General features: G+C 45.6%; 1 protein-coding gene across 2 annotated transcripts in view; it reads right to left on the bottom strand.

Moving 5' to 3' along the window:
• TMPRSS2 (transmembrane serine protease 2) overlaps positions 1-21,269 on the bottom strand; it is a 418,330-nt gene that overhangs the window by 310,876 nt on the left and 86,185 nt on the right. The window lies entirely within an intron of this gene.

Raw genomic sequence — 21,269 nt, 5'->3', positions numbered from 1 at the left:
AGAATCCTTATGGATAAGCAGTGGGTTATTTGGGACCAGGCATTAGCTGGGCCCTAGCTGGAGCAAGTGGCTTAGTGTGCCTCTCACTGCCACCTGTGCCTTGATATTCTTGCTAGGACAAACGTACGAGGAGGAGGAGGGAATCCAGCATCCTGGGAAGTATGGGCTTAAGATGTTTGGACCCACCCCCACCCAGAGGACCAGGACATGGCGCAGAGGTTACCCGAGAAAGGTGTGACCTCCTCTGGCAAGAATTCCTGGTTTGTCCCTCTTATAGTTTTTTGCAACAGGACACATGGATTTTAATTGCCATCTGAATTGTTCTAAATTTGTTCACCATTCTAGGTTCTATTAGGAACAAATTTCCCATTTTGGAGCCTGAACAGCAAGCTAATGTTCCAGGCAGGCAGTGAAAGGAGGTGGTGACTGCAGGACCTGAGTTAATGGTTGCAATTACCATGAATGATAGTCTTTAAGTATTCTGGGTATACCTTTCTTTGTAAAGAATAAAATAATCTGTATTTTCAAGTGTATGTTCATCCCATAGGGTATTCTGGATTGAATAATAATGTTTACTTTAATCCAGAACAAAGATAATCATTTTATCATCCCCAGGAAGATGAAAGGCTTAATGGACCTAACTGCATTCTATCTGTGAACATCAGAATAAACACAGATACCTGCAGTGGATACATTAGTTCAATAAGCCACCACACGGGAGAGGATGTGGGCCAGTGATCAGAGCTGCCGACTCGGGAGCTGGGGATCCGGGTTCACGTTTCTGCAGAGTCTCAACATTTTGTGATTCTGGGCAATCACTTAATCTACCCCGTGACCATGGACCATGGACAGTGCCTGGATACCCTAACAGATGATAAACTGTGCTGTATAAATCTACAATTACACCTGCAAGATACAGTGAACTGTCAACTGCTTGACATAGTTGTTGCACCTTCTACTCTCATGTAGGCTGCCTGAAGGAAGGAACTCGACAGGGCCACTAAATGGATGATGAAGTGAGGTGCAATAAATAAAACCTTGAGGCAGACAGGAGAATCCAACTTAAAAAGTAGTAGAGGAACCTTGCATTCACGAACCACGGACCAGAGTAGATGAACACTGGATCCACTAGAGAAGGATTGCAAGAGATGTAGCAGAAGGTTTCCCTTAAAAGAAATGGGGCCACACTTACAAAGCATTTTTGTGGTCGGGAAACGGCTAATCAGTCGGTTTCTGACCGCAAATACGCTTTTACATATGTATGATACACAAATTGCGATTCAGTAACAAGCTGCCGAATTGCAATTTGTGTTTCGAATTCGGTATTTGAAAGGGGCGTGTTTAGGGCATCCCTTCCAAATACCGAATCTAAATGGTATGCATGAATGTTTTGCAACCGAATTACAGTCGCAAAACATTCATATTTTACCGGCTCCTTGAAGGAAGTCGTAACCAATTCGCAAACGAGAAGAGGTCCCCATGGGACCCGTTACCCTTAGAGAAATGAAAACAAATATTTTTTTTAAAGCAGGCAGTTCTTAAAAATAAAACTGCAAAGTTCAATTCTTTCATTTTAAACGCATCCCTACCTCATTAATATGCATGAGGTAGGTCGATTTGTGACCCACTAGGAATCGCTAATGAACTCAAAAGCGTTTCAAGAATTAGGAATACCGATTTCCTAATTGCAATTCGGAGAGAATCGCATTTAGGAAATCAGTATTCCTAATGTTAGTACATCTGGCACCTATTGTCCTAAATGCTGGAAAAACCAGAAAAAAGGAGCCAAAATAACCAGGAGTGTGAAACCTGCCACCCTAGATACCAGCGTATTTTCAACGTATGGTACGGATTGTTCCAGCTCCTTATGTAGGGAGGAATAGGAAATGAAGATGTAAAAGGTAACCTACGGGAAGATGATCTACATGATAGAATTGGAAAACACCTAGATGATGTATTAGCAGAGGAATCCATATTGTATTGGGAACAATATATTGTGTCACTTCCTGTTTTATGGACAGAGCAAAGAGAGAATAGAGCCAGGATGTGCACACTTTGGAATCAGAGTTCCCAAAAGACGTAGCCAAGGTAAGGATGTGAGTGAATCAAACACTTGGCCAAACCCAACTTTTTAACAGAATGCCATGAGCGAGAATGACCAATACCAATGACCATTCAGGACTCTTTCATGTACCAGCACACAGAAAGAAAAATGGGCAGCCATCTCTCCCGTGTCTGTGCAGCCAGTAAACGTGAAGGCAAGACCAGGTCTGTGAAAGTGCCCCAACTTATGAGCAAGGGAACACCTCAATGAGGAGGTGCCTGCGCCCAGGGTACCCATTTGCTATTCAACCGCCTATACAAACTTTCAGCCAAGGGTACCGATTACAACCAGTTGTTTTGAGTTGCCTTACAATAGCATTGCAAATGTTGTTCCAGCCATTGACTGGTCAGGGGATGATTCCCAGATGAAAGGACTCGTTTTGGAAGGCAAAGTTCCTTCCAAAACTGAGAAATGTATTGCGATCTTCTAACAAAAATTATGGTAGTGGGAAGAAAATGAAGATGAAAAGTTTCAATAATGAAGCTTCAAGCAATTGTTTGTCCAGTTGGAATGGCTTTAAAAGGGATAAAATAACATTTTTAGGAAAAAAGGTAAACTGTAACCTTAATAACTCAAAAACATTTAGAAACAGGAAGATCAGCAATGAAAATGGTGAAGATTTTATGACATGATTCTGGTAAAATTGGAAGAGGTTGCACATATCGAAAGGCCAAATGTGTGGCATATCCTCCTGAGCATAAACTAAGCATAAAGTAACATACTGTTGAACATCTAATGTCACAGATGGCCACTGGAGAGATCTAAAGACCAGATCAAGTGTTGACTTGACACCTTTGTGTTCTGCAACAGTGGAGCCATGGCACATCATGATGACTTTCCTTGGTAGCTGTTCTGCCGGGAACAGTAAGGCTTGCTTTCAGAAATAAAGGCCATCCCATTGATTCGAAGGAGAAGTAGAGGAAAATTCTTCTAATGTAGAATGATCAAGGGAGATGTGGGCTTCTTTCACTCTGTTTAGGAAAGTCTACACAGTTGCAACTTCGCAATGAGAAGGCATAACTTTTCGGTCAAAAACAGTAGAAAATTCAGGAAAATCGTTTCATTACATTTTCTTTCTAGAGGATCCTGGTAATGTTACTAGTACACCTTGCAAAATCAGAAATGAATTGACGATAAAAATGATTCTAAACCCAAAAAACATGGGGTTTTTTTCACAGCAGCTGGAGTTTGCAAATCAGGAGTAGCTGATATGTTTCTTTGTATCAAAGGAACTCCATTCACTTTGGGTCTGATTACAATGGCGGATGGACTGCTATAAGGCGGCGGTCCCACATAAAGCATTACAATGCGGCTGCCACCACGGCGGCTACATGTGCCATGTTTCCCACTGCGGCCGGTGCTGCTGGCTGCAGCACCCGCCGCAATAGAGAAAATGCAAGTTTTGCATTTCCCTGCACTACGTGGCAGACGGTGTCTGCACCCTAGGTGTCCCCTAAGTGAAAAACCAAACTGCCCCTGCTCAAGGGGGTCCTGCAATGGGCCCCCAAAGTCCATCCCCACCAGCCTTTCCATGGCGGTTGAACCTCATCTAAGATCTTTTTTGAGAAGTACTCCTTTTTTGCTCGCTTTAATTGAAGATGGGATTTTCTCCTACTTATTTTGAAGAGGTATAATTCATCTGGGGAGTAGGTTCTTCTCAACCTTCCTTCTAGTTGTTTGCAGTGGAGGTGGAGCTCTGCTAATGTGGGTGTGAACCAAGGTGCAGACATTTTGGGTTAATGTTTGTTGCTAGGTTGTTTTAAAGGTGGTAGTTCGCTACCAATGGATGTTATCAATGTGTGGAAAAGTTGGGTGTCCTGTCAGGTGTTTCCTGACAGAGTGGGGACTGATGCGCTTGCCCAGCGTGCCAAGTCAGTATTTGCAACCATCCTGGCCCAATTACGACTTGGTAAATGGGAGGATGTTTGGTTGGCGGTGGAGTTCGTGTCCGAAATATTAATATTAAATAGGATTAATGAATGGTCTGACCATACTTGAAGGACTGGGGTATTGACTACTAGAGAGGTAAAGTTAGCGCATACTCCATCAAGAGCGTGCCCCGCCTGATGTGTGGGTGCTGATACCAGCTGATGAATTCCAAGGGTTTCTAGAATTTCAAGAAAGTTTTCTACCCCTGGTTCATTTCAGCATTCTAGATGGAGGTTGAAGTCCTCTAAAAGTGTAATATTAGAGTATCTAAGTATGAGGTGGCCTAGCGTGTCTCCTAATGTTTCCAAAAGTCCCAGGCTAGTGCCGGGCGGGGAATAGATCAGAGCTCCCGTGAAGGAGGAGGAGCAGTTCAGTTTAAAACAAAAGCTCAGACTTTCCGTCCCTTTCAAGTTGCCGAGATCAAAATTTGTACATTGAAAGCTTTCTCGGAAGATAATAGCCAATCCGCCTCCTCTTGATATGTTTCTGTTTTGTCTACAGATAGTACAAGCACTCCCTCATCAATACACTATGTCAGAGTTACACCAATCCTTAAGCCATGTTTCAGTAATAAATAGGAAGTCCAGTTGTGACTCGAGAATCAATTCTTTGATATCTAGAGAGTGCATGGCATGCACAAAGAACGTGCGTTAATGAGCCACCCCTTTAGCTGTCAATTTGTGCCTAATATCTGTTAATTTGAGTTCATTTCTAAATTTGATAAAGGTTAATGGGCCTCTGATTTTGTCAGGTGGCAGGCCGCAGTCGCAGTTCTCTGCTATATTGAACGTCTTTAAGATATTTGATGCCATTAAAATACTTGGGAGAGATCAGGCAGCATGTCTGGCGCTGGGCGCGTTTCAGACAAGGACGGGCACAGACGGGCTCCCATTGGTGCGCCTTCAGCGCGTCAGCAGCGTGCCCGCTGCTCGCATCCGCTGCCCGTCTGTGTGGCAGGCTCATTAAGTACTAGAGCCTTCCAACCACTAGAACGCTGCTGCTCCTAAAATGGCAGCTCAAAACGGGCCTTTGTTCTCCTCCCGAAAGGGGAGGGGAAGTAAAGTGCAAGGTGCTAGCAGAACAAGACGAGGAAAACACATACGAAGCATCCGCAACACGAGGACTCCGTGTGTCACACAAGCAACTCAGATTCAAATTCAAGAGTCGAGTAGCAAACAAATTCAATGTAAGCGATATTTAATTTCCTATTCAATAAAATTCAAAACAATACCTTTCCAACTGCAACTGCCCATCCCGGTCCTATTGTCCACCCCAAATCGCCCAAAGTTCTATTAGTAACCTCTTGTCACACATTCTTTCTCCCCTACACATTCCCATGCTCCTTTTTGTTCCCATGGCATCCTGGAAATCTCTGGTAACCCAGACAAGGGGACTAACCCAGTGGTAATCATACATTCTCTGAGCAAGTACAACACAGTGTTATTGGAACCAGAAGTTCTATCAGTGAATGTGGCTCAGGGAGGCACTTTAGCCTACCCTAGCGCATCAAACAAATTGAAGGTTGTATCTTGGAATGTGGCAGGTCTTAAAAGCAAACTAGATTGCCCTGACTGGCGGGGGGGGCGGGGTGGTTGTGGATACCTGTGACATTTGTATGCTTCAGGAATCCTGGACAACTGAGGAACTAACTCGCCTGGGTTTTGCTTAATTTTATATACCTGCTGTAACCAGGGGACGGGGTAGACCCTCAGGTGGGCTTTGTACGTGGGCTGGGTGTCATTTAGGATGTACGATCCCTCCAGTGGTGCATCACTCCCCAGACTTACTGTGCCTCATACTTACCTTCACCCCAGAGTTTAAAATAGCCCTAATCATCATTTATTCAAGGCCGGTGAGGGCTGGTCAAGAATCACCAACCCTAGATCAACTTGACGGTCTGCTATCTGGTTTCTCAACCAACACTATAGTAGTGCTGGGTGACGACCTTAATTGCCAATTTGAACCAATGAAAGATCTAATTGGTACACCTGCTACAGAGGAAGATGAGCTGTGGGCTATTCCGGAGACCAATATCTCTCTGATTAGGGCCTGGACACCCCTGTGTCTGAAAATCAAAGCACTCACCCTAAAGCATTCCCTCCGAGCCTGCAATGGTCGTTTTAGCTCAGACTCCCCCGGGAGTTATACCTATAATAGAGTTGGCCACCCCTAAATCCTGGATTATATCCTAGTAGAAACCAGGTTGTGGGGCCAGGTTAAGGACTTCATTGTCCGGCCGCGCCATTATAGTGACCACAATGCTTTAATACTTTAACTCACTTTGCCAACGACTAGGGACCAACCAGCAGAAGCATCTGCTATAGATCATAGACTGACACTAACCAACAACAGGCGGAAAGTCAGGTGGGCATGGTTAGAAAAATCACACGAAAAAATGGCTCTCCTATTTGAAGCCATTACACCCAATCTTGAGGCCATGTCAGAGCTTGTAAAGTCAGGAGACATCGCTGCTTCCCTTGCAGAGGTCGCAAAGATCAATGAGTCCACTACCTCAAAGCTGGAGGAGGTGTTTTGGACAGCGAGTGCTAGGGGACGCGGAAGGAAGCCAAAGCAGTCTTGGTTCAATGGTAGTTGCCGGGTGGCAACAAATGCATTGATAGAGGCCATAAAATCAAAGTGTAATACTGCACTAAAATCAGCAAGGTCCCTCTATAAAACCACCATTGCATCTGCTAAAACCGCATAGGAAATGGATCAATGGGATAGTTTGAAACTGGCTCTGGAAACAAAAGATATGAAAACATTCTGGAGCATTATATCTACAGGTAGCAACAAAGGACAGGCTGCCTTCGAGCCAAACATTGCGGCCGATAGTTGGAAAGAGCATTTTTTGGCTCTTTATGACGCATATGCTCTTGAGGATAGTAGCCTGACTTCAGTGAATTTGACTCCCTTGGTGCCTGAAATAGCTATTCCTGAGATAGCTCTGGCAGAAGCTACAAAAACCCTAAGCAGAATAGTTCCTGGGAAGGCTGCAGGCCTGGACAAGATACCAGGGGATCTCTATCGGGCAGAACCCAAGATCTGGGGTTCTGATATTTGGGTGGTCTTTAATGCCATCTTACAGAGAATGGCCCTTCCTGCAACCTGGCCAGGTGCTGAGATCCTTCTGGTATAAAAAAAGGGATCACCTCTATTACCCACAAACTACAGACCGATCAGTTTGATCGATGTTTCACAAAAAGTATTTGCCAGGATTTTATTAGATTGCTTGCAATCCTGGGTTGAGGAACATAAGATCATGACCCCTTTGCAGGCTGGCTTTAGAGATAAAACATCAACAATAGACCAGATTTTCAGGTTCCAACTTCTTTATTGGAAAACAGTACATTTTGCAGGAGGTAGCCTGTATCTGGTTTTTGTGGATCTCAAGAGTGCATGTGATCTGGTACCCAGAGATGCTTTGTGGAGGGTTCTGAGTGAATTAAGACTAACCCTTTATCTTTTAGATATATTGAGAAGGTTACACAATGGTAACTATGCCCAAATTAGGTACGGGAAAAATGAGGAACTCACGCCGCCCATCCTTGTCAACAGGGGAGTTAGACAGAGATGTGTTCTTCCCATACCCTGCTCTGTTGATGTAGCAACGGACTGGTAAGTGCGCTGTGAGAACTTAAGGACACCCCCAAACTAGTGCACAAGCCAATTCTGGCCATGATGTTTGCAGACGATACCCTACTCCTCTCTAAGTCTCCCCTGTGTATCCAGAAAATTTTAGACGTGTTTTGTGAGTGCTGTAGGTCTAGGGGGTTGGAGATCAACATTCCAAAAATTTAATTTATGGTCTTCAACCCCAATAGATCAACCCGCCCTAACCCATGCATGAACGGTACTCCCCTGAGCCAGTATCTATATTTGACTACCTGTGCCTTACACTTACTGAAAACATGGCCTGGGGGCCCCAAATAGATAAGTCAAATCTTAAACTGGTCCAGACTGCAGGTGGCATGGCCAGGTTCTATAGAAAGTCGTTCCACAAGCCGGTAAGTCCAATCATGGAGATTTATAAAACCCAGCTTAGGAGTGCTGCCCTATATGGGGCTGAACTCTGGGGGCACTCTCACCATAGGCTTATTGTTAAAACAGAGAACAATTTACTTAGCTAATTATTTGGATTACCGGTGAGTTCCCCTCTGATTCCACTGCGTATGGATCTAGGGGTGAGACCCATCGCAGAGGAAATTGTCTGCAGACCTCTATTTTTTTTGGCGGCGCCTTTGGGTGACACCGGAACTGGCCGAGTATAGATCTAAGCTCTTAAGAATTTTGAGATGACCATTGGATAATCCAGATACAGCCCATTTGAGAATCTCGCGTAAACAATTAAGCACCAGTTATTGGGGTGGAAAACTCGATAAACTCCATGAAGATTCTACCACTGGTTTTCTTACATCAAACTCTCTGGATGTGAAGGTTACGTACAATATTGAGCCATGCCTAGATGAAATCCGACCGGCATTAGCCAGGAAACTGTATGTGCAGTTTCGGCATGGCTGCCTTCCCTTGCGTTCCTTCACCAACAAATGGTCCAGTGGCACTTCATTGGGGTGTCCAGCATATAGCTCGGGTGAGGAGTCAGAACTCCATGTTTTCTTTTTTTTGCCAGGGAAGCCAAACAATTAGACACATATGGTTGATCCAGTTGTGTAGGAACCTTGGCACAACACATTGCAAAGAAGCATTCAGGATCCTAAAATACAACACCAAACTCCACATTGTCTATTCAGTATCTCGTTTTCTAAGCTCAATGTGGTGGGCATGGATGGATTTTCTTAAAGTGTAGCCAAGGACTGGGCTATGTGATTGACCTTCTCATTGTTTTAATCTTAAGTACTATTTTAACCTATAATTGTTTTTATCATGATTGTTAGCCTTTTTAACTGTTTTAGAAATGTTTGTATCTATTTGTGTCTCTTCTTTTTACCCAAATAAAGAAATATATGATTATGATGATGAGGATGATGATGAATACCGTGCCCCCCAATCTTATTAAAACAGTGTTGTGAAAGAGAAGTTAGGAATTACAATATTACAAAATATTAAAATAGTGCCACCGTGTTTAAAACTTCGCAGTATCGCATGTAGCCTGGCCTCTAGTGTTTCTGGACTGTGTGTTCATGGGCTTGAGCATGTACTCTTGCTGCAAGTGAATCAATCTAAGAAAGATGATTTAAGAGAATAAAGAAGATCAAGTCAAACCGACTGCAATACATTTTGAAAGAGTAATTTATAGGGAAACGTAGTCCCAATCTCAGACAAAGTACCCTTTGTCTATAAACACAGATGGGTTTTAGAGTGTGCTCTGTAAATATCATTTAGTTTCTGAACAAATTGTCATGTTCAAATAATAAAAAAAAAACAATAGCAACACGTGGTACAAAGACTTCATGGAGAGATTATAGAAGCTGCCCCTGTGCAGAGGACGTGTTATATATAAAAGAGAATGACGTGCATAGTGTTTCAAGGCTATTCTGTTTTGGATTGCTTTTTACAAACTTTTTACGAAATTACTTGGCAAGACTACTGAGTTGGGTGCAAGGGGTGACAGGCGCTAATATAGAAATCACAACAACCAATATTAATCCTCCCTAAACAAATAGTATTGTTGCGGTGCGTTCAGAAAGGGGAGATACACCCTGCTTCCCCAACCATCAATCAAAGATTGAAAAATGACAATTCACATCGTTCGAAGCACGAGCATTTCCAAGTCAAATCATAGTATAGCACAATTGAGTAATGTCAAAGCAATGATATAGAGTCTGTTTCTTCTTTGGCATTTTAATTCCATCCACTCCTTTTAGCCAACGCGTTTTGTCGCTTGGGGGTAAGACCCCTACGACTTCCTCAGGGCTAAAAGTAATACAAATACCAATTGTGTAATACACAACACATTCACATAGTCATAGAACTCAAAGCATGCCAACAGTTTTGCCCTGTGCAAGAAAAACCAAAATCATTGAATAATGTGCCCATCGTGTGCACTATGTAGGAACATACACCAATATATTCATAGTATTCAAAATCAAGTATTCAGTGCGTATGCCGTTCTGTGGCTTAGTAAAAGCATGCCTAGTTGTGAAAAGAAACACACATGGTGACATATCATTTGAAATATAAATAAATGACGTCATCAGTTAGTTGCAATGCCCCTATGGTGTTGTGATATTTAATTCTAGCCATAGTTTGTGATAGTCTATAATTGCTAATCACACGTGAATCAAACACACTCCCAAGGAATATAAAGTAGACCCGGGAGGCGTGCTGTACCTTAGAGTATTGAATATGTTCAAGATCACGATCTGTGAGAGCCAAAAGAAATATATATAATAAAGCATGAGGCACAATGCATCATAAACGGTCTCTTAGATCTGAAATTGCAATATTCCAAGGATTAATGCCAATGATGGTTACTCTAAACAGGATATACAGAGAGCTAAGGAGAGGGCCCTGAAGACTAAACGTACTACTACTTTGAAACTAGCTACAACTGAGCCACAGTCCCCCACGCCAATTAGAATGGTAACGAACTATACACACATGTGCACTACCTTTCGCAAGAGTCTAAATAAACATTGGCATATTCTCAAGGCAGAAAGAACACTGGAAGACTACATAACAGCCAGACCACAGGTCACTTACCGTAGAGGTAAAAGACTTAGCTACATATTGAGGTACAACGAGAACAATGGCTGACAGAACTTTCCAAGGGGTTCTATAAGTTCGGCCACTGCGGGATGAGCAGATGGGCGCAGGGTAAAACCAAACAATTTTGCGGTAATATGGACAAAATGAATACCATTCTTACTAATATCAATTTCACCACCAAATTTGCTGTGTATGTAATTTCATGTAAATGTGGAAAAATCTATGTGGGGAGCACCATAAGGCCACTAAAAGATCGTGTGAGCGAGCACAAGCAAGCTATTAAACAGAATGATGTAAGATATCCTATTGCAGAACATGTAAACAACTGTGCAGACCGGGGACCCAACAAAACTTTTGTCTTTTATGGCATAAAGCGCGTATTGCGAGATCCATGTTGTGGCAATAGAGTGTTAAATCTCCGCAGACATGAAGCAAAGTGGATCATGCTTCTCAGGGCCGTGGAGGACGGCCTTAATTTTGATCATGAGTTGCAATATTTCTTGGGGAATTAACTGTCATATTATCTGTAACACGGACTTAGAATAGTCACTATATATAGCCATATTGTATGTAGTGGTTTTACCAAGAACGTATCAAGGTAATGAGTATTAGGACTTTGTTATAAATACTCTTTCTTTTTTCGTACTTGGATCAAAGACTTATGAAAAATTACGTTTGTTACGCCCTCCCACCGATTACAAATGTACTGGACTTTTGCCCGTGGTTATTACCTGGAATGAATCTCATGGGATACAACCACAGACACGTCCGTTATTTATTATTATGCCCGTCACTTATGACCTTTTCTATATATAGATTACATGTTGCATTATGCATTTATGGCAATCAACGACAGCAAGCTCTTTTTTTTGTTTTGTTTTTTCACAATTTGATACTTATTGACTCTACCCTTTATTCAATGGTAGGCATTGTTTTCATATTCTAAATTGTATATGCGCCTGTACTAATGATAAACTGTACGTTTGTTTATGCATTGGTTCCTAATACGTTCATTGCTTAGTGGACACTCTTCTAAGATGGTGCTCGCACTTAGTGACGACAGAGTGCACTGATGGTAATTGTTACTTGGGTTAGTTACATTGTGACCCAGAGGCATTGGCTTCTAACACGTGATATGCGAAATGAATAGTCTTCTAAGATGGCGCTCATGGTTAGTGACATTACCTGTATTTGGGTATGGTCCTCGGAAGGCAACAGGTACGTTCATACGCGCTTTTATCGATACATTAGGCAATCAGGAAAACATGACTGTCTTGTTACTGATCCCTATATGTAGGACTTGGTCTTTTGGGCTAAAGTACCCTAAATCATTTTGCTTTCCCCAAGACCGTTTTCCTGACATAGAGTTGCTAATTTAGATGCTTTTGGTACTTTGCCACTGCTGATCAGTGTCAAAGTACAAGTGTTCCCTCTGTAAAGTGTAATGGTAATTGGTTGGCCATGATTGGTCTGTTTGCCTTACTAGTAAAGTCCCTAGTGATGTGCACTGTGTGTGCCAGGGCTAGTAATGCAAAGGTGCGCAGAGAAGGGAACTCAGGCCTGCAGTGTAGGGCCTGCGTACAGTTTGCTAAGTTAGCATGTTGTCCTGATAAGTGCACCCACTTGTCAGGCCTTACTTTCCTTTTAGCGTACACAGTGGGCATCCCTGTGATACGTCACAGGTAACCCCTGGGCAGGGTACAGTGTAGGTAAAAGGCAGGACATGTACTGAGGTGTGTGCCATGTCCTGACAGTGAAAAGCACTCCATTTCGTTTTCACTGGTGAAAGGTCATCCTGCCCATGGGACAGAATGGGGGAGGCTGGGTATTGTGTTTGTTACCCATAGATTTAAAATGGAGAGGTCAAGTTTAGTATGTATGAACTCACAGTGTCATAACACATCTTTCTAAGAAAGTGGTTTTGTCACTGTGTGTTCAGAAACCACTCTTTTAGAAAGTGGCTGTGTTTTGTGCTTTAAGCATTTCTGTGTGTCTCTGCTGAACGTGGATTGACTGTCTGGATCTGAGAGGTGAAAGGAGCTGGGGGAGGTCTTGACCCAGGGAGGGGTTGAGATGGCACCAGGCTGCCGTGCATCTGGAGAGTAGGCGGAGAGAAGCCCCGGGAGGTGAAGAGGCCTGTGTTGCTGCTACAAACCAATTGACCCATCCCCTGCTGAGTGATTAAGGATCCAGACCCCCAGTATCAAAGGGATAAAGGGGACACTGGGAGGGAGACACTCACAACTGATTTAGGCAGGGGTCAGGGACCCCTGAGCACATACGAACTTCAAAGACATTTAGGGGTATAACTATGGGAGCTGGGACCACTGAACTTTGGAATGGAACAGAAATGGATTGAGACTGAAAAGGCTTGGACCCATTTTGTGGTCAAGAGGAACCTCTGCTAAGGAAGGAACAACTGAAGAGACTGCTGGGGGAGAACTGACCCTTGCTTCGTGATCTGGTGCTGTTCCGCAGTTTGCTGTTCTAACCAAGAAAGAGGTGTTTGGGACTGTGCTTTGGGCGCTGGTTCCCCCTGCTTGACAAAGACTGTGCTTTGTGCTGTGTCTTGTAACCCGAAGGACCCGAGGTGAGCTGGCTCCCTGTTTGGAAACACAGGAACATAAAAGTTTCCGGAAATGTTTCAAGCAACGCGGTGAGTGCGTGTTGTGGCAGCTTGAGACCCTCGGAAGGTGTGCCGTGGGATCTTGGACACACGGAGGAGGAATGAGACTCGTATGCGCTGGGTGCGTGTCGTGGTGCACCGCAGGCCTTGGTGAAGAGCGCCTGGTCGGCGTGTGCATCGGAGGTGAAGTGGGACTCAGACGCACTGGGTGCATGACATGGTGCACAGGAGGCGTTGGTGAGGAGTGCCTGGTCAAGGCGTGCATCAGAAGTGGAGTGAGTCTCGGACACGCTGGGTGCATGTCAGGGTACACCGGAGGCGCTGGTGAAGAGCGCCTGGTCATCGGGTGCACCGGAGAAGTGAGGCTCGGACACGGTGTGCGTGTCGTGGTGCAGCCGAAGGCATTGGTGAAGAGCACCTGGATATAAGGGCACCGGAGTTGGAGTAAGTCTCAGTGAAGCAGCGTGCGAGCTTTGGTGCACCCTGGGACTGTGGAAGTGATCGGCTGATCATCGTGTGCACCGGAAGGAAGTGCAACGCAGTGAGTGTGTCTTGGTGCCAACTGAGACCGCAGGAAGGAGTGCCTGGTGAACGTGCACTTGGAGTCGACGAGAAGTCCTATCAGCGTTGTGTGTGTGGCTTTGTGCCAGAAGAGACCCGAAGGGTGCTGTGGTAAACGTGCAATCTCAGAGGCGTAGGGTACGTGTGCCCTGCGGCTGCCTGAGACCTTCCTAACAGTCGCAGCCCGGACCGGCAGCCCCGGAGGAGCTGAGCTGCCAGGCCGAGAAGCTGAAGCCCATTGAGAAAGTTCTACACAGAAGGCCCAGTTCGCTGACGCAGGAGAGGAGAGTAGGGTCGCGCCCCCAGATAACGTGGATCACTACCTGGGCAGGGTGCGGGCTCGGAGGGACACTCTCTCGGCCTCTAATTCCAGCTGACGACGTGAGCCTTTGCTTCGGCTCAGATTGGGGCCCGTACTGCCCGTAGGAGTGGCAGTACTGGGGCCTAAGTGAGAAGCCGTACTTTCTGTAATTTTTGATACGTGTGAGGGGCAACTGTTATCGAAGAGGCTGATTGTCGTAATACATATTGCCAATATTGCTGCTAATGAACTGCCGGACTGTCTTATGACGCCAGACATTATTTTTGCATAAAGAAGTACGCGATCGTAGCGCTACGAATTGCATTTTTCCCTCATTGCAAAGTATAGTAATGAAGCGGCCAGCATTGCATTATTTCTCCATTGCAGAGTGCAGGATTGTAGCGGCCCCATTGCATTATTCCTTCATTGAAAAATACATGATTGCAGCTACGTATTGCATTATTCCTTCATTGCGCAGTACATGATTGTAGCGGTACGCATTGCATTATTTCTCCCATTGCAAGGTACCGGGGTGTACCGTTAAGCATTGTATTATTTCTCCTTTGGCCAGCACAGGAGTGTATTGTTACGCAGAGCACTATTTCTTTGTCCATTGCAACGTGTGTGATTCTAGCATTACAACCAGCATAGCGTTTGGAAAGCGGCGGTTGGGATTTGAACCTACCAGCCAGCCGGAAAGAAGATTACCTGTTATTATATGTTGACTTTTGTATCGTGTGGTCTGATCGTATATCTTTTTATATAAAGTTTATACTTGTTTTATCAAACTCGTGTGGAGTCCATTTGTGGTGTCACCAGTGGGTTGCTGTGAGCGTGGTTGCATATACTGTACACTCGTGCCTTGGAGATAGGCCTGGCTGCTCGTGCCAAGCTACTAAGGGGGTGAGCAGAGCTATCTCAAACGGTGTCCTTTCTTGGCCTAACGTTGAGGGAGGAGTCCCGGGTCTCGCATTTAGTGACAGTGTGCGGGACGGGGACTCCGGCTACCAACACTATACATTTCATTGTTCGTACAGGTTTTCTCCGTACTTCAGGGACCTTTCTTTTAACTTACGGGAGCTTAACAATCTTCCAAGGGCTCTTGATACTGACATAATAGCATTGTGGTAATCATCTTTCCTGGTCTATTAAACTAACTTATTTAGCAACGCTTGGGGTAAATAGTCTACTCATCAATTTGATGTTTATTCTTCCAGAATTTGGCACGCATTGGCAACCATTGAATTGAATATAAGCGTACCTTTGGATTTTAGTGACATAATTTGGACACAAGATCTCTTGAATAGATTTTACGCTTTAGGAGGTAAGCCCATCATTGTCATTAATCCTTGGAATATTGCAATTTCAGATCTAAGAGACCGTTTATGATGCATTGTGCCTCATACTTAATTATATATATTTCTTTTGGCTCTCGCCGATCATGATCTTGAACATATTCAATACTCTAAGGTACAGCACGCCTCCCGGGTCTACTTTACATTCCTTGGGAGTGTGCTTGATTCAAGTGTGATTAGCAATTATAGACTATCACAAACTATGGCTAGAATTAAATATCACAACACCATAGGGGTATTGCATCTACTGCTAATGTGATTTATTTATATTCAAATGTTATATCACCATGTGTGTTTCTTTTCAAAACTAGGCATGCTTTTACTAATCCACTGAACGGCATACGCACTGAATACTTGATTTCGAATACTATGAATATATTGGTGTATGTTCCTACATAGTGCACACGAGGGGCACATTATTCAATGATTTAGGTTTTTCGTGCACAGGGCAAAACTGTTGGAATGCTTTGATTCTATGAATATGTGAATGTTTTGTGTATTACAAAATTGGTATTTGGATTACTTTTAGCCCTGAGGAAGTCGTAGGGGTGTTACCCCCAAGCGACGAAACGCATTGGCTAAAAGGAGTGGATGGAATAAAAATACCAAAGAAGAAACAGAGTCTATATCATTGCTTTGACATTACTTAATTGTGCTATACTATGATTTGACTTGGAAATGCTCGTGCTTTGAACATTGTGAATTTACATGGCAAGACACAGACTGTAGATGGAGCTCTATCCAGCAATGGTTTGGCCCAAAAGCTGTAACAACTATTTCAGGCTAGTGGTGGCTGATAAAGAAGGGCAACCAGCATGAGGTGGCCATCTTGAAGTCAGGCCGAGACTGAACTCTGCAGAAAGTAGATATATCAGTAGAAGAAATAAGTTGAAGGAATAGCCTAAGGCATTGTTGGAGATTTCATGCCTAACGTCAACCTGAGAAAAAGGAGAGGAATGACAGGATTGCAGAAGATACATGGGAACCGCAAAGCGTAAAGGGAGAGAGAAAGGGGCATATACAGATTTATTTGCATCTCATGACTACACAGACAAATAAGAGAGCCGATGACCACCCTGGTGATCCAATGTCGCCAACCAGAGCCCCAGTGCTAGATATCTCGCGTAGAAGGCAAATTTGATAAACTGAGTGAGAGAGCAACTGTACTGGCAGTGGCGTAACAAAGGCCCCCGCAACCCCTGTGGTTCAGGGGGGCCCCTCAGCACAGTACCTTAGCCTGAGAGTTCCTGACTGAGGCCGGAGGGGGCCACCTCCATGTAGTTTGCAGGAGGGCCCCCTCAAGCTTTGTCACACTAGTGTGTACTGAAACATAAAACAATGCACTCTGGAAAAGGTTGCTAGACAGCAAGTAAAGGGTGTCTCAGAAACTGCTACCCTGCATTAAGACGTGGTTGGGTTGATAAAGAAAACTAGAACACTGACTAATTGAATGTAGAGCATTTAAAACCTCCAGCTGTCAAAATCACTTAAAATCTCAAGTATCCTACAGGGTTGGAAGGGGAGGGGCCTCTTCTCTTCATCTCAAACTGACTTATAGAGTCATTAAAATTAGACGAAGAGTATTAAAACGAAAAGTATTAAAACGATTATAGCTTCATTAAAGTAAGAAAAGTGAGCAGACCAAAACCGATACTCCGCTTTCTGACCTAAGTACTAATAGAGAATCCTTATGGTAGCCTATGCTAATATATTCCTAGCCAGGGACATGCAGATGGATTTATTACAGCCAGCAAAGCTCAGTGCCACCTAGAATAACAAGCACTGGCAAACAGTTTGGTTGCAGCTCTGAAAGGCTGAGTTATTGCCTTTGCCAAGTCAGGGATGGCACACGCCACGCATACTTGCATTCACACTCGAGCATAGGTGTATCCGCCGACGCTGACCTTCAGGGACCATTTTCATTGGGGGAACACGCCTGGTAGGTTAGCAGTGTGCGACCAATCTGGTTTAACTTTATATTCAGGCTCCCTTGAGCCGGTGGAGTCGACGGACTCATGGTTACGCACCTGCGCGCTACGAGAGGTACTAGACCTGATAACGATTTTAGCAGCTTACACAGCAACCCCACACATTTTCCTACTCCCTGCTGACGAGAGGCAACTACCTCGAAACACGTGTCCAGGGATGGCACACGCCACGCATACTTGCATTCACACTCGAGCATAGGTGTATCCGCCGACGCTGACCTTCAGGGACCATTTTCATTGGGGGAACACGCCTGGTAGGTTAGCAGTGTGCGACCAATCTGGTTTAACTTTATATTCAGGCTCCCTTGAGCCGGTGGAGTCGACGGACTCATGGTTACGCACCTGCGCGCTACGAGAGGTACTAGACCTGATAACGATTTTAGCAGCTTACACAGCAACCCCACACATTTTCCTACTCCCTGCTGACGAGAGGCAACTACCTCGAAACACGTGTCCAGGGATGGCACACGCCACGCATACTTGCATTCACACTCGAGCATAGGTGTATCCGCCGACGCTGACCTTCAGGGACCATTTTCATTGGGGGAACACGCCTGGTAGGTTAGCAGTGTGCGACCAATCTGGTTTAACTTTATATTCAGGCTCCCTTGAGCCGGTGGAGTCGACGGACTCATGGTTACGCACCTGCGCGCTACGAGAGGTACTAGACCTGATAACGATTTTAGCAGCTTACACAGCAACCCCACACATTTTCCTACTCCCTGCTGACGAGAGGCAACTACCTCGAAACACGTGTCCAGGGATGGCACACGCCACGCATACTTGCATTCACACTCGAGCATAGGTGTATCCGCCGACGCTGACCTTCAGGGACCATTTTCATTGGGGGAACACGCCTGGTAGGTTAGCAGTGTGCGACCAATCTGGTTTAACTTTATATTCAGGCTCCCTTGAGCCGGTGGAGTCGACGGACTCATGGTTACGCACCTGCGCGCTACGAGAGGTACTAGACCTGATAACGATTTTAGCAGCTTACACAGCAACCCCACACATTTTCCTACTCCCTGCTGACGAGAGGCAACTACCTCGAAACACGTGTCCAGGGATGGCACACGCCACGCATACTTGCATTCACACTCGAGCATAGGTGTATCCGCCGACGCTGACCTTCAGGGACCATTTTCATTGGGGGAACACGCCTGGTAGGTTAGCAGTGTGCGACCAATCTGGTTTAACTTTATATTCAGGCTCCCTTGAGCCGGTGGAGTCGACGGACTCATGGTTACGCACCTGCGCGCTACGAGAGGTACTAGACCTGATAACGATTTTAGCAGCTTACACAGCAACCCCACACATTTTCCTACTCCCTGCTGACGAGAGGCAACTACCTCGAAACACGTGTCCAGGGATGGCACACGCCACGCATACTTGCATTCACACTCGAGCATAGGTGTATCCGCCGACGCTGACCTTCAGGGACCATTTTCATTGGGGGAACACGCCTGGTAGGTTAGCAGTGTGCGACCAATCTGGTTTAACTTTATATTCAGGCTCCCTTGAGCCGGTGGAGTCGACGGACTCATGGTTACGCACCTGCGCGCTACGAGAGGTACTAGACCTGATAACGATTTTAGCAGCTTACACAGCAACCCCACACATTTTCCTACTCCCTGCTGACGAGAGGCAACTACCTCGAAACACGTGTCCAGGGATGGCACACGCCACGCATACTTGCATTCACACTCGAGCATAGGTGTATCCGCCGACGCTGACCTTCAGGGACCATTTTCATTGGGGGAACACGCCTGGTAGGTTAGCAGTGTGCGACCAATCTGGTTTAACTTTATATTCAGGCTCCCTTGAGCCGGTGGAGTCGACGGACTCATGGTTACGCACCTGCGCGCTACGAGAGGTACTAGACCTGATAACGATTTTAGCAGCTTACACAGCAACCCCACACATTTTCCTACTCCCTGCTGACGAGAGGCAACTACCTCGAAACACGTGTCCAGGGATGGCACACGCCACGCATACTTGCATTCACACTCGAGCATAGGTGTATCCGCCGACGCTGACCTTCAGGGACCATTTTCATTGGGGGAACACGCCTGGTAGGTTAGCAGTGTGCGACCAATCTGGTTTAACTTTATATTCAGGCTCCCTTGAGCCGGTGGAGTCGACGGACTCATGGTTACGCACCTGCGCGCTACGAGAGGTACTAGACCTGATAACGATTTTAGCAGCTTACACAGCAACCCCACACATTTTCCTACTCCCTGCTGACGAGAGGCAACTACCTCGAAACACGTGTCCAGGGATGGCACACGCCACGCATACTTGCATTCACACTCGAGCATAGGTGTATCCGCCGACGCTGACCTTCAGGGACCATTTTCATTGGGGGAACACGCCTGGTAGGTTAGCAGTGTGCGACCAATCTGGTTTAACTTTATATTCAGGCTCCCTTGAGCCGGTGGAGTCGACGGACTCATGGTTACGCACCTGCGCGCTACGAGAGGTACTAGACCTGATAACGATTTTAGCAGCTTACACAGCAACCCCACACATTTTCCTACTCCCTGCTGACGAGAGGCAACTACCTCGAAACACGTGTCCAGGGATGGCACACGCCACGCATACTTGCATTCACACTCGAGCATAGGTGTATCCGCCGACGCTGACCTTCAGGGACCATTTTCATTGGGGGAACACGCCTGGTAGGTTAGCAGTGTGCGACCAATCTGGTTTAACTTTATATTCAGGCTCCCTTGAGCCGGTGGAGTCGACGGACTCATGGTTACGCACCTGCGCGCTACGAGAGGTACTAGACCTGATAACGATTTTAGCAGCTTACACAGCAACCCCACACATTTTCCTACTCCCTGCTGACGAGAGGCAACTACCTCGAAACACGTGTCCAGGGATGGCACACGCCACGCATACTTGCATTCACACTCGAGCATAGGTGTATCCGCCGACGCTGACCTTCAGGGACCATTTTCATTGGGGGAACACGCCTGGTAGGTTAGCAGTGTGCGACCAATCTGGTTTAACTTTATATTCAGGCTCCCTTGAGCCGGTGGAGTCGACGGACTCATGGTTACGCACCTGCGCGCTACGAGAGGTACTAGACCTGATAACGATTTTAGCAGCTTACACAGCAACCCCACACATTTTCCTACTCCCTGCTGACGAGAGGCAACTACCTCGAAACACGTGTCCAGGGATGGCACACGCCACGCATACTTGCATTCACACTCGAGCATAGGTGTATCCGCCGACGCTGACCTTCAGGGACCATTTTCATTGGGGGAACACGCCTGGTAGGTTAGCAGTGTGCGACCAATCTGGTTTAACTTTATATTCAGGCTCCCTTGAGCCGGTGGAGTCGACGGACTCATGGTTACGCACCTGCGCGCTACGAGAGGTACTAGACCTGATAACGATTTTAGCAGCTTACACAGCAACCCCACACATTTTCCTACTCCCTGCTGACGAGAGGCAACTACCTCGAAACACGTGTCCAGGGATGGCACACGCCACGCATACTTGCATTCACACTCGAGCATAGGTGTATCCGCCGACGCTGACCTTCAGGGACCATTTTCATTGGGGGAACACGCCTGGTAGGTTAGCAGTGTGCGACCAATCTGGTTTAGCCAAGTCTTTTTTGTTGGGTGCATGCAGAGGTAATGTAACATGGCGCATGGAATTTTGCAACGGGTTTTCTATCAAAGAACACATGCGTAATGCGTGGCAGCCATATTTAAGTTAC

The sequence above is a fragment of the Triturus cristatus genome, chromosome 8 (assembly GCF_964204655.1).
Source record: "Triturus cristatus chromosome 8, aTriCri1.1, whole genome shotgun sequence".
Classification (NCBI taxonomy): Eukaryota; Metazoa; Chordata; class Amphibia; order Caudata; family Salamandridae; genus Triturus; species Triturus cristatus.
Note: the sequence above shows the minus strand (reverse complement) of the source record. Positions and strands in the feature narration are given on the sequence as shown.